Consider the following 10628-nt stretch of genomic DNA (forward strand, 5'->3'; position numbering starts at 1 on the left):
CTCTGGCTCCGGAAACCCAAGGGAAAAAGGCTTAGGTTGTTAGACAAATGTAAAACCAATGTTGGGCCTTGCTGGAGGAGTTTTATTCAAGGTGAACTGTCAAGGGGGTCCCATAAATCACCCAACCGCGTTAGGGACGCAAAATCCGGGAACATAATACCGATATGACGGAAACTAGGGCGGCAAGAGTGGAACAAAACATCAGGCATAAGGCCGAGCCTTCCACCCTTTACCAAGTATATAGATGCATTAATAATATAAGAGATATTGTGATATCCCAACATAAACATAATCCAACATGGAGCAATCTTCATATTTACCTGCAACTAGCAACGCTATAAGAGGGGCTGAGCAAATGCGGTAACATAGGCAAACAACGGTTTGCTAGGAAGGGTGAAGGTTAGAGGTTCATGGCAATTTGGGAGGCTTGATAAGCAAGTGGTAGGTAACGCGACATAGCGATAGAACGAAGCAACTAGCATAGCAATGATAGTAGTGAGATCCAAGGTGACGGTCATCTTGCCTGAAATCCCGCTAGGAAGAAGAACGAGTCCATGAAGAAGATGAAGCCATGAAGACAAACCAAGCGTAGGCGAACGAATCCTCACGATCGCAACGAAACAGGAACTATCGAGAAGAAGCACACAACATGGTAAACACACCACACATGAACAAGGCATGATGCTCAACCAAGTATGATGCCTGATAAGGCTACATGAAGCTACTCATGGCAAGAGATGATGTATACAAGAACAACACATCAAAGCAAGTTTAAATGAGGCTGGAAACAACATATAACAATTCCGGTAAGTCCCCATATGCAAATTTCGAAATTGGTCCAGATCTGAATAAACCTTATGTTCAAGTTGTTAAACAACAAGTTAAGATGCACCACGATGATCTACACAAAATTCTAGTCAAGTTACATATACAGTTCATTTAATTTGGAGCTACGGTCTAGAAGATATGAGCAAAACAAGTTAAACATGGCATTGAAGCAACATGCATTCAAACATCAAGCAAACACACTCAAAACATGGATGCAACAAGGTAACATGAAACTACATGCAAAACTAAGCAAGTTTCATGTAGAGCACACTCAAAACGGAGCAACGGTTCAACACATACACATGAAACAAGTCTAAAGGACAAGCTGTCCAAAACAGCAACTAGGCAACTTGCAAGCATCAACACAATATGCTACAGCCACTCAACATGAAAACAAAAGGCACGGACGTGATGTACAGGTAAAGCATGACAAAACATGAACAGTGAGCTATCTCCAGAAATCAATAGAACATGCTCAAAAGGACATGGAAAAATTGCAAATAATAACAGTTCACAGACTTAGTGGAAATCACTAGACATGGCAGAAATAACATCAGGTTACAAAGTTTAGAGCTATCAAACAACATGCTATAGGAACTTATCATGGCAACCAAAGGCATGGAATGAATCTAATAATTGCATAGAACACAAGTCCCTCACTGACTATGAGACAAAAAGGATCAGAAGATATGATGGCACCCATGTAAACATAGAAAGTTTCATAAACAGATTCAGACTTAGTAGAAAACAGAGCATGGCATAAACAGAATTATGAAGGCATCTTTGCGAGCTCAAATCACTCATCAAAAAGCATTTCATGACAAGACAAGCATACCTACAGTAAGATGACATGTTCATGAAGCTAACCATGGCAAGATCAAGTTCATAGCATGCTTGGATCATTAACAACAACCATGGCAAAATTGATTAACATGTAAACAATCTGCCAGGAACATTTTAAAGCAAAAGTAGAGCAATATTAAGACATGCTAGAGCACTCCATAAATACCACCAGGGGCATGGATTGATATATCATAACACTTATAACAAAACACCCTTAGTGAACATCTTCAGATTATCCATAGAATGACTTGTAGCAGCAGGTTTACATAGTATCATGACATAACAGATTCAGCATTGACAGAACATTAACAGCAAGTAGTCCACTTCACGAGCTTGATGCACTCACCACAAGGCACACAAAAATACATGGATTGCACCACTGTAAAGATGGCATGAATATGTTCCTAGAACATGTCGACCTCATGCTCAAAGGATGCACACACAAAGTGCAACAAAAATGACAAAACAACAAGTTATAACAATCTCAGCAGGTTAACATCATATAGCACTCTTGCAACGATGATTAGGGCACCAAGATGGATTCAAACAAGCATGACCCAATTGAACAAAATGAAGAACATCTCATGGTGAACATTTTTACATATCATACGCATGAATCGGAGCACAGAGCATGAAGTTATGGCATGATGAACATGGGCACATAATTCAAGAAACTGGGGACTTAGTGAGATTTTTACCCCGCGAATCTGGATCTAGGGTTCGTCGGCATGCTTCCCGAGGTTCGCCGGAATCTACACCAGAGTTGGAGAGGGAGACAGCCGGAGACGAGGAAGGAGGCCGGAGTAGCGGACGGAGAGGCGTCGGACTTGAGGGAGCTCGCCGGAGCGCGGGGAGGAGCAGATCCGGCGAGGGAGGAGGTCGAGGCGGCACCGGTGGCCGGATCGGGCGAGCTTGGCGGCGGGGCTCGGCGCGGGGGCGGCGGAGGAGAGCGCAGGCGACGCGCTTGCCGGCGTGGTTGCCGGCGTGGAGGAGCGGCGTGGTTGCCGGCGTGGAGGAGCGGCGTGGTTGCCAGCGTGGAGGCGGCGGCGCGTGGGGCGAGGCGGCGGCGCGCGCAGGGTCGGCGGCGGCGGCGGGGCCAGCCGGCGCTGAGCGAGGCGGCGGGGCGATGCGGGCCGGGCGGCGGCGAGATCCGGGCCCGCGCGGGTCCGGGATGGGCTCCGCTAGCTTCGGCGGCGGCGGGCGGCGAGGAGCCACGTGGCGGTGCCTGATTGGGTGTGGGCGGCGGCGTAGCTGACGTGTCGCCCCGGGATTGGTCCGGGCGACGTGGCTGAGGGCAGCGGACTTGTCCGGCACGGCGCGGACGTGTCCGGACGCGGCGTGGGAGGTAACTAGGGTTTCATCTACGCGAAAATGGAGGGGGAGGACCTATTTATAGGTAGGAGGAGGTAGGAGTGTCCAAATGGGGAGTGGTTTTCGGCCACGCGATCGTGATCGAACGGCCAAGAGGATGGAGGGGGTTTGAATGGGTTATTGGGCCACTTAAGAGGGGTGTTGGGCTGCAACACACACGAGGCCTTTACGGTTCCCCGATTAACCGTTGGAGTATCAAACAGACTCCAAATGGCACGAAACTTGACAGGCGGTCTACCGGTGGTGTACCAAGGCCGCTTGGCAAAACTCGGTCCATTCCGAGAATGTTTAACACCCGTTCACAACAAGAGACAAAAGGGAGACGCCGGAGGACATAGGAGTGTCGGATTGCAAAACGGACAACGGGGAAAAAGACCGGATGCATGTTTTGAAAACATGAGGAAGCAATGCATATGATGACATGGCAAAATGCAACACGCAAGCACATGACATGGAAACGACGGCGAATAACTGGAAGACACCTAGCGCAACGGTCTCGGGGCGTTACAGCACATCCCTGTATTTGTGAGGATGGGTCAGTAGTGCGCTCACCAAGTGGACGGCGGTAGAAGCAACACTCAAAAGGAGCGGCACAACAAAGACGGTGGACGACATCGAGCGGAGGCGAGCCACTACCAATTTATCATGGAAGATAGTTTCTTTTCCTTCTACCTCATGTGTTTCGTCTGATTGTTTGAACTTAGTTGTTATCAAGCTAAAGGTCTTGTAGTTTCCGCGGATGATTTTCTTTCATACTCTAAAATATTTTCCCTAAATATTTTGGTACCTATGGGTGCAGGGCTCCTTGACATTCATGATCGAAGTGATTTATTTCTGATTTGGATGACGGTGACAAGTCTAACTACATGGCTTTCAGCATTGCAGGAAGCATTGGAAAGGCAATAGTAAGATGTTAAGGTTGTGGTGTGGTTTGGATGACGGTGACGAGGCTGACATGAAGGATGATGAAGTTCAAGTAATTTTGAGTGTGATGGTGCGATGGTGTGGCTGATCATTAATTCATCACATCCAGATCTTACCCCAATGTTATCAATGATCTTCTTTATTTTGTGCTTATTGATACATAATTTCTTCTCACTGGCTTATTTCTATGTTTCCTTATTGACACATAATTTGTTGTGACTTGCCCTCTCCACCCCTCCTCCGGATGGCTTGAGCTAGCAGCGATGTCAGGCACCTTGTTGATGGGGTTGATTTGAGGTGTGTGGAGAGAGAATTGAGGAAGGGGTCACGTTGAGGACACATTTGGCGCTGATCCGGCTCCGGTGGAAAACAAGCCACGCTCACCCCACCCCATGGACGACCCTGACCAAGGTGCAGGTCGGTGGTCACCTTTGGGTGCATCCGCACGGCCCAGTGGCCCGCACCAAGCAGAAGTTGTGAAGCATGGCTAAGCCACAAGACCAGATGTTCCCCTCAACTTAATGATGTGAACTACGCTTCTGCTCTTGGTATGTGTGTTGCTTCCCCTGGATGATGCTATGTTGCCATTGTTGCCTTATCCCTCCCAACTGTCTTGTTCTTCCCTTCTCTTGTTACTCGACGAAGTTGGTCATGCCATATACTTTGCATGCTATGGAGTCTCTATTTCTACTTATGATAATTCAGTTTTGGTCTATACATGTGTTTGTACCAAGATCTAAGATCTGGTTGATGATATATTTTGAAATAATTATTATTATGTATACTTTTTGGTATATATGTATGTCAGCATACATTATTAAGTATCTGCCAAAAGAGGGGGATGTATTATATCCCGGTGTGGAACATCATCTTTTAACTGAATCTATATGTTTATTCAATCTGAATTTAGATTTTTACTTAGCTTAGCTAGCTTGTGATTCCCTATTCTTAAACTGTAATGATTTTTCTTTTAACATAGCTTTCTATTTCTGAGACAACACATGAGTGGCGTTGTCGTGGTAGAGCCCAAAATGAATGGTGTTTCCAGTATAGAAGTAGGAGGTACTAGCACTAAGATGGGAAGGCGGTTGCCACCCTTGTCCCTTGTTGCTGGCCTGCCATGACGACATCGATCAATGGCTCATTTAGAACACGAGTTACTGGATTTAGTGAGAAGCCTGAGGGTTGTGAGTTAGCGGGGTGGGGGTGGGGGTTGGGGTTGGTCTGTTCAATTACAGATGTCTAAGTGGAATAATTTCCCTACATTAGAAAATGTGGCAAATTGCATGAGCGAGTGGTTCATTGCCTTTTTTTCAGGGGATGTTGCCTTATTTCTACAGTAAGCAAATAAACAGTGTGATGAACTTAATAACTCTATCCCTATTTGCCATTTCCTTCTCACATATTGTATGGGTTTTCGGATAGCCTAGACATACAGAGACAATTTGGGGGTGTCGATTCTCTCTCTCTCTCTCTCTCTCTCTCTCTCTCTCTGGCACGCACACACACACACATATTACAGACCTTCTCCTCGGTCCTACCGTGCATTATTTGACTTTTGTGCTAATAGATGAAAAAATATGTTGTAAACTTGTGAGTTGTGAGCTACTCCCATGTTCCTAAATATATGTCATTCACACTTTCACCCTTATATTTGATGTTAATGTATGAGTGTATGTCTAATGAGGGTTTCTCTCCGGTTGGTTGGTGTTTCAATAGGGGTTGCTTGCTTCCCTTTTATGGCGTAGCTCCTATTACAACACACGCATTTCCTTTTGAGTTTTATGTGAAAATCCTTTTGAGCCGATACACAAAATATGAAGTTATATAACTCAAACAAAATTGAAAAATTATTATAAAAATACAAATAAATGCCAATAAAAGTTTAAACAATAAATGTTATCAAAGATTGATATGTCTACCTGTCACAAGAGAGGTAGGAGGAGCATGTTCTAGAACATGTGTTTTTCTGTATTACTTTCTAAATGGTAAATTGTATGGTTTGAAGAGCCTAAATCCATATTATGTAATAGTTTGTCAGCCAATTGCATATTGCAATGAAGTTTCTGGTTGGAACATTTATTTAAAGGAAAAAAATCATCCATGTATCGTTTTTAATTAATAGATAATAACAATGGACATGCTTTCATGAGGCAAACGATTTTAAGAATTAAAAAAAGGCATTCAAGTGTTATTATCATTTGTAATGCATTGCAGAATAAAGAGTTCAGTGTTTGTGTACCCCCTTTTTTATTTTGTGCATCAGGTATATGGTCGACTTACATTTTTTTAATCAAAGTACATTGAAAGCGAATTAGATTCCAATTATTATTTTTATTTGTTATTGCCTATCTTTCTATGTATGTAAAATTTTACATGCAGCCGATACAAATTTTCAAAAGCCCATGCCAACGCACGGGCACTCTACTAGTAGGAGTAGGGGAGGAGTCCTCCTCCTCCTCCCCTTAGTTGGACGCCCCAAGGAGGGTTTCCCTCCTTGGTGACAACCCTCCCTCTTCCCTCTAACCTATATATAGTGGAGGTTTGGTGCCTAATTATGACACAAAAATTTTGGAGCCTCCTCTAGTTTATCTAGTGCACGTTCTAGTTGATCCTAGTTGACTAATTAGAGAGAGCCCTAGCCACCTATAATCCTCATAATTAGAAGCCCCGTGTGGTTCTAAACTCCTCCCTCTGATTCTCTGGCGACGATTAGCTCTGGACGGTGAAGCGCTACCGGATCGTGAAGATCGTACGCTTGCAACCAAGTAGAGAGGTCGTGCTTTCGGTCTTCTGTTCGAGAGATCGTTCGAGGGCGGTTCGCGGGATCGGCATCGATGTTCGAAGGACTCCAAGTATGATCTACACAAACTTGTCTACTTCTGTTGCACTCCCGGAGTCAGTAACGATCGTTGTTCCCAACCCGTTATGTATCATCATATTGTTCTTGGGTGATCGTAGGGCGAAAAAATAATATTTTCTATGATGTTTCCCAACAGTGGCATCATGAGCGGTTCTATGAGTAGATGCAGGTTGCGATCTAGATCACATGTGGATGTGAGGGTGATGTTCTTGCTATGCTTCCCTCGAGTGTTGCTTCGGTTCAGTTCATTGACGTCATGGTGTCACTTTTCACAAGGTTCTAACAATCGCTCGGCTCTGGCTGTCGACGATCTGCTAACAGTTCCTTGGGCTTCACCATTGTCGAGAATAGAGAACCATCACATACCCAAGAGGGCGATGAAGATGGATGATATTCAAGGTGGTCACGCGTATTAGGCGAAGTTTAGTGTGGGGGAACGAGATTTGTACTTAAGTATCTTCTTTCACACACCCTGAAAGTTAATCTAGCAACAAGGATTATCACTTTATGGTGTGCACGTAGGTAGCTAGGTTTATCCGGAAACCCTAGAAGCCACGTAATTAAAATTTGCCAAACCAATTAGAGGACGTCTAACTTGGTTTTGCATATGATGTGGTATAGCCTTCATTATGATAATGAGTTTATGTATGAGATGGTTATATGTTGTAATGTTAAGTGGTCTGCGCGTCATGGCATGGTGGCTGGAGCTAGGAGATTGCCACCATAATGTAAATATCGTAGAGATAGGTTACAGGTTATGGTGGCAAGACGTACACGGAGGATCCCGACGAGGAGAAGGTGTACCAAGGCGCGGGATGAGGAGATATAATTCCATGCCACGGTGGAATTTCATATTTCTGGTGTCAGGACAACGTTTTCTAAAACAATCAACACGGCAAAATTTTCTGAGATTGCTGCCACGGCAACATTTTTGAAACAGTTGCCACAGCAACGAAATATTGGTTGTCACGTTGCTTCAACTGGAGATTGAAGACGATCACGGAGAACTCCCGGCACCCAGGGCTATACCATATCATGCTATTATGAATTGCCTGATATGTTTATCCCTTTGTTGTTTGCACCCTTTGATTGCGCAGTAGTCAATTATTAGGGTGATCTCTCACAGAAAATATCAAGTTAAAAGGTGCTCTTCCTAGTGTTGCAATCATCTATAACATGTAGCGTTCCGGAGTGCGTCATGTCCACACGAGTACAAACGGGACGTGAGGTGTAAGACGGAGATGGTCAGACCATGTATGCAGATAACACTCAGTTGTCTTGAAGTTCTGGCAAAATCGTTCTGAGCTCGAAGCGCAAAGCATTGAAAGATGAACAAGCGCAAAGCATTGAAAGATGAACAAGAGCCATATGATCAACAAAAGTTTGCCTACCTGTCAAAATTCTCGTCATCAGTGATGTCCACATTAATGGCTGAGAACTAGATTTGGATCTTGAATCACTCACTGTCAATTATGAAAGATATTTATTTCACTGGGAGAAAAATTATGTGTTAATTAAGTTTAATAACTAGTGCAAATTAATTATGAACAATGTCTATGTGTAGTTTGCATTATAGTTGTAGAATTATGGCTCATGGTTCCACCTTTGTTGTTGAAATTGATTGAGTATTATTTATCTAGTTGAAACTTTATGTTTGAGAGGATCGTCCTCTAAAAGTGCCAAGAAGGATTTTGTCCTACTACATGTTTACAATACTCTCTTTTTGATGCTGTCTATGAGACTCACGTCCTTTGATCCAGAAGTTAGAATTGCATTACGGTTTGCTTGCTTCTGAGAAACCCGAGCTTCATAATGTTTGGGATAGTTATGTGATATTCTTGGAACTGAAAATTGTTTTCGGAAACAAACAAAGGCTAAAAGATATGCGATATATGAAGAAATGTATTGTTTGCAAATTCTAGTGAAGTGTTGAGCTATGTTTAAGACTGAAATGCAAAAGATCCAGAACAAAGCCAGTCATGTGTTGACAGTGAAAACTTGTAGAGAAAGAACAAAACCAAAGGATGTAATGAGATGTACACGCCTAGGGAAGTTTAGGGCTCACGCCACTCTTAAAGTTGTTTCTTCTGAGAGTAATAGAAATATTGAAGTAAAACTATAAGAAGTAAATGGCGAAAAGAAAAGAAGACTAGAATGTCCAGCTTAGGTATGAATGTAATACAAGTTATGAGATGTACAGATGGTTGGTAAGTAAAGTGTAGTTCTTGGGAAATATGATCAATTTATTGATCACTGATTCTTCGGTATTGTGGTTAAAAGGTTAATCACAGGGATATCGACTTGCATATTATTGCAAATCATTGCAAGAAACTTGGAACGGCCTAAATTACCAACAAATAATGAGGTTAAAATATTTTGATGGACTGTAAAAGGTTATAGTATTTCTATCAGTGTATTCCCTCTGTATTTATTATCATAATTCATTTTAGAGTTTTTGTACACTCTAGTCCATTGCATAGAAGTTCCAAGGAGGTTGTTCATGACACAACAATAGTTGTTCGATCTAATGAACAAAAAGGGCATACTCTTATTGTGAATAAGATGTATGTTATGAATATGAATATTGATAATAAAATTGTACGTCCATAACACTGACGCTAAATGTCGCAAGACTAAAAGAATACCCAATCTATGTGGCACTGCATTTAGTCACATTGGAGAAACCAGCACGAAGAAATTTCATAGTGATGAATTTTTTAAGTCATCTCATTGAGAATCATCTGACACTTGTAAGTCCCGTACAATTATGAAGTAAACTAAAATACCGTTCACAGGCCATAGAGAACGAGCAACAAAAAAATTGGCAATATGCATATCGATGTGTATAGTCCAATAAGTGTTATTGCAAGCAGTGGATTTATCTATCTTCAAGTGGATATTTATATTTACTTATTGAGACATAAAACTAGACCTTTTGAAATATTTCAGAAGGTTTTCATAATGAAGTAGAATTTATTGTAATAAGAAAATTATGTTTCTTCAATTAGTCTACAGAAAGGAATATTTGAGTTACAAGTTTAGCGAATGTCTGATGAGTAGAGTGTTTTATAGCTTGCAACTCCTAGAACACTACTAAGAGTAGAGTGTTTTAAGTAGATGCAATCAAGCTATGTATGAATTGGTGAGATCAAAGATGACATTAATTATTTCGCCAATATACTCTCAAAGTGATGCTTTAGGGACTACGACTTTTACACTGGAAAAGGAGCGCCATCAAATTTATTGAAATAAGTGCTACTTTGTAGGTTATCCCAAATAGTTGGGTATTCCTCTATCACTACATCGAGGCAAAGTGTTGCCATAGAGTGCAGAAGTTTTAAAGAAAATGTTTTCAAAGGGTGAGTGGGAGGACAGTACAACTCGACAAGATTGCGGAATCTTTGTAATCAGCTCAAAGAAAAGAAACACTGGAAGTAATTCTAGAATTTCTTACTGCGACTGATACGAAAGTCTCTACATGAGATATAGAGACTATGGTCGAACTTGCAGCTGAACTATATAGGTTCGGAAAATTTGTGCAGACCTTTGTGGTATGCACATGAATATTGTTGGGCAAACTATGAACCTATAATTCATAGAGAAGCGTTGATGGGCCCTGATTCCGTAAATTTGCTATAGGCTAACATAATCCGAGATAGTATCCATTCAGATAATTCAAGCTTAATTAGAACTTAATGAGCCCTTCGAAAGACTGAGCGTCTAAAGAATAGTAATGGATCTATAAACTGACAAAGATAAAATGTTTTATAATGCTTGTTACAAATAGTTTATGACAAGA

At 42.1% G+C, this 10628-nt stretch overlaps 1 long non-coding RNA gene across 4 annotated transcripts in view; it reads left to right on the top strand.

Moving 5' to 3' along the window:
- LOC119278107 overlaps nucleotides 1-4799 on the top strand; it is a 10368-nt gene extending 5569 nt beyond the window's left edge. The window contains exon 7 of one of the 4 annotated variants that reach the window (XR_005137579.1): nucleotides 3920-4799. This is a non-coding gene — a long non-coding RNA (uncharacterized LOC119278107). The remainder of the gene's footprint in view (nucleotides 1-3919) is intronic. The other 3 variants (XR_005137577.1, XR_005137588.1, XR_005137576.1) reach the window with 3 other exon arrangements.
- The last annotated feature ends 5829 nt before the right edge of the window (nucleotides 4800-10628 follow it).

The sequence above is a fragment of the Triticum dicoccoides genome, chromosome 1A, assembly GCF_002162155.2.
Source record: "Triticum dicoccoides isolate Atlit2015 ecotype Zavitan chromosome 1A, WEW_v2.0, whole genome shotgun sequence".
Classification (NCBI taxonomy): domain Eukaryota; kingdom Viridiplantae; phylum Streptophyta; class Magnoliopsida; order Poales; family Poaceae; genus Triticum; species Triticum dicoccoides.